This window comes from Schistocerca americana, chromosome 4, assembly GCF_021461395.2.
Source record: "Schistocerca americana isolate TAMUIC-IGC-003095 chromosome 4, iqSchAmer2.1, whole genome shotgun sequence".
In the NCBI taxonomy this organism is placed as follows: Eukaryota; Metazoa; Arthropoda; class Insecta; order Orthoptera; family Acrididae; genus Schistocerca; species Schistocerca americana.
In genome coordinates this window covers 599,020,527-599,024,335 of record NC_060122.1, presented here as the reverse complement: position 1 = coordinate 599,024,335, position 3,809 = coordinate 599,020,527, and positions in this window count along the sequence as shown.

The window sequence follows — 3,809 nt, the reverse complement described above, 5'->3', positions numbered from 1 at the left end:
GATGTATCTGACCCCAGGAATGTGTCAATAAAGTTTCTCCTTCCTGGGACAGTGAATTCACGGTGTTCTTATTTCAATTTCCAGGAGTGAGGTTCCAAGAAACACATCATTTTTCCTTTTGCGTTTGGCTTTGCCTTTCCCTTTAACGGTGCTGTGTTTTTGTCCATGTATCAGTCCATCTTCTTTGCTTTGAGGTTTCTGAGCAGGGTGTGTTTTTTTTTTTTTTTTTTTTTTTTTTTTTTTTTTTTTTTTTTTTTTTTTTTTACAGGATCGAGTTGTTAGCCGCTTGCCCAACGCCCAAGTTGGAGGACAAAGGTTTGTATCAGGTTTACTCTTTTAAGGAAGATAGCTTCACTACACCTCCCTGCCCTATTCTGTGGGACACACTTTGTCTGGGTCCTCCGTCAATACCACTCCCGCTTGGGTGACGCTGCCAGTAGCTGCGCTACCGCCGGCACAGCTCTTGATGTCGACGGAACACGCAAGGCCTCCCGCTCGGCACTGAAGGTGCCTCCGACAAGGCGGCGTCCCCTGGGAGGGATTTGCACCCTATCGTACCTATATAAGCTGAGGTGTGAAGCTGGAATTTATTTTAGATAGCAGGAGTCATCTGTTGGCAATATCATAATACGATTTTCTTTGATGCGTGCAAGACTATAATTGGCCGACATTAGGCCTCCAAAAGATCGAAGTTCATGAAGCACTGTCAGAATAGAACACGGAGATGCGACAGCTATTTTGTCTTGAACTTTTTGTGCCAAGTGACAGGCCTGGAGTGGAACTTTTAGTTGTGCCGTATCCCTGATCTTGGGCACGGACATCTTGCAAGAGAGTCAGGCAGTTATGGAATTAGGGTGCGGAGAATTTGTGTTACAGAAAAGTATCCCGATACACATTCGTTTTGAGGAAAGAGTGCTTTGGGAATAGCTTCCTGTAAACCGCTTAAAACTGTGTACCGAATCAGAAGAATTGAAAATTGGATCACGTAAATGCCAAGAACAAAGATATGAACCCCTCTCAGATGGTCGGGCAGCGACAGGAAATGATATCCAGAAGAATATTCGTGAGAAGGTGAATATAATTCAAGATGCTGGGATGAGAGAGAAGGAGAAATTGTATCAAATTTTGAATTCCGGAGTATCTCTGTTTACACTGAAGCTGTATTAAGAACTTTCAGCAGAAGTTTACTGTGAGGGAGCACATGAAGCTTTTCGTGCAACCTTATCACAGTCAGCTGTTGTGCAAGCAGAAACTGCATGAAGAAACTCGAATAATGCTGGATAAAGATGTCAAAGGTTCATCAGTTTCTTTATACAATAACCCCTGTGAGTGGTAGAGAAGCAAGATACCGCGATACATTTACTGCTCGACTCATATCAAATAATTATCGTAACAGTACCAGAGACTAATAGGTCAGTAAACTTGGAGAAGTTTCTGTGTAAGTTCCACGGAGTACAAGTTTTCTCATCTCTTGACGTCCGTTACAATTACAAGGACAGTAAAAGCCCTCCTGGCGTCAGCACACGGCTTTTGTGGCGTTTGGCCGCTGTTGTCTCTTCAAACATGTGGCGTTTGGGTTGAACGTGTCGTCTGCTCCAGTTATCCATGGCCTGGATAGTCTACTACTAGAGTTATTGTGACACCAGGTGACGCGGTATGTGGATGACATATTAATTGCTGAGAACTCGTGAAGCGAGCATAATTGTGTTAAGGGCTTTACTCAGCACCCTTCGCAGACATTAGTTATTGCAAATACAGAGAGATCTTGATTTAGTGTGGCTCAAGTTGAATTTCTGGGACACATAAATATGAGGTTCAGAATCTCGCCTGACCCGTAGAAAACAGAGGCGATAAAACAGTATGTGACACCAAGGACTAGGAGGCAATTTTATGGGTTCTAGGGCTCGTGAACTTCTACAAAAGATTCATGTAAACATTATCGATGCCAATATTACGCAAGTTATCTGGGAAGAATTCGCTCTGGACATGGGATGATGTGGCAGAAGGTGCATTCCAGGCTTTGTAGAGAGCATTTGTGGGAGCTCCTAACCTCCCGCACCCTGATTCATTACGATTACTGACAATCCGAAGCCTGGATTAGGCGTAGTCATATTTCAAGTGTTTCGAGGGGAAGGACAGATATTGAGGTGTTCAGTAAAGCAAATGCATTTGACAGCCATGTACTGTCTTAATGTGAGAAGAACTTCCCGGTTATCAAACTTGAAGCGCTTGCTATCATGTGGGGCTTCCAGAAGTTTTGCTTCTTTTTGTGTGAGAGAAGAACCCATTTCTTTACCGATCATAAGGTGTTTCCTGTTTTGTTAATTGCCACACTGATACTCGGAAGGTTGCTCCAGTGGGTATGTTACCTCCAAGAATTCATGTTAATGATCGCAATCGTAGCAGGGTCAGTTAACGTGATAGCGGACGCACCGTCACTCTCTCCTATCGGATTTTCTGAAACGATAGAAGAGGAACTAGAGGAAAACCACTACAGCACGTTCTTCATGAAGAAAGTAGCATTTGAGAACTATACTTCGGCATCATTGAATAACATAGCAAGAGAACAAGGTAAAGTTCCAGCCCTTTGTGAATTAAAAAGCAAGTGTGACAAATCCATCTTTGTGTAAGAGAGTCCTGTTTCATCGGAAAAGCCTAGATAATTCGGTTTGGTTATTATCCATACCCAAGGAACTCATTAATAAGTTGACCTGGTATACTCATTTGAGCCATGCCCCCTTAGTGCCTCGGAAGTGTTTCTTGAAGTTGCATTCCACATATTCTAGTAAAATTATTCTAATAACATGGAGCACGGATCCGTAAAATTTTGTCAATATGCAAACCACACGAGGAGGCCAAATCATACACATCACATCAGATTCCGACTGTGCCAGAAAGGCTGTGTCTACTAGGGGCTACTGCCGGCCGGAGTGGCTAAGCGGTTCTAGGCGCTTCAGTCTGGAACCGCGCTACTGCTACGGTCGCAGGTTCGAATCCTGCCTCGGGCATGGATGTGTGTGATGTCCGTAGGTTAGATAGGTTTTAGTAGTTCTATGTTCTAGGGGACTGATGACCTCAGATGTTAAGTCCCATATGCCCGCATCTCGTGGTCGTGCGGTAGCGTTCTCGCTTCCCACGCCCGGGTTCCCGGGTTCGATTCCCGGCGGGGTCAGGGATTTTCTCTGCCTCGTGATGGCTGGATGTTGTGTGCTGTCCTTAGGTTAGTTAGGTTTACGTAGTTCTAAGTTCTAGGGGACTGATGACCGTAGCAGTTAAGTCCCATAGTGCTCAGAGCCATTTGAACCATTTTTTTGTTAAATCCCATAGTACTCAGAGCCATTTGAACCAACTAGGGGCTACTGATCTCTGAGGCTTGTTACCGAATTTGAGGACTGGTTTCCATAACGTTTCAGTCATGAGGGAGCTGACCTCAAAATTGATAGCTTGGTTCCACTTCGTAGGGCTACAGAGAAGACGGTGTCGGATTCATTCCAGAAGGTATTTCTGAAACAGGTGAGGACATCGAGAAACTTATCTCAGATTATGGCCCGCTATTTCGGTCACGGAAGCAGTAGTTGACGCTGAAAAATGTAGAATAAGACCTGCCTCATGGAACGTCTTCCTGCACGACTTCCACGAGGTAATGAATCACCTCCCCATAGAGTTTCTATGCTTCTACTGCTCATTGTCCTAAATAATCAACCGGCAGAGGATAGAGCTCGGGAGCTGGCAGAATTTCCACCCCATCAGCACGACCGACATAAGGAAGTAATTTCCGTGGCCATTCAGTGAATCAAAGACGCTGGTGA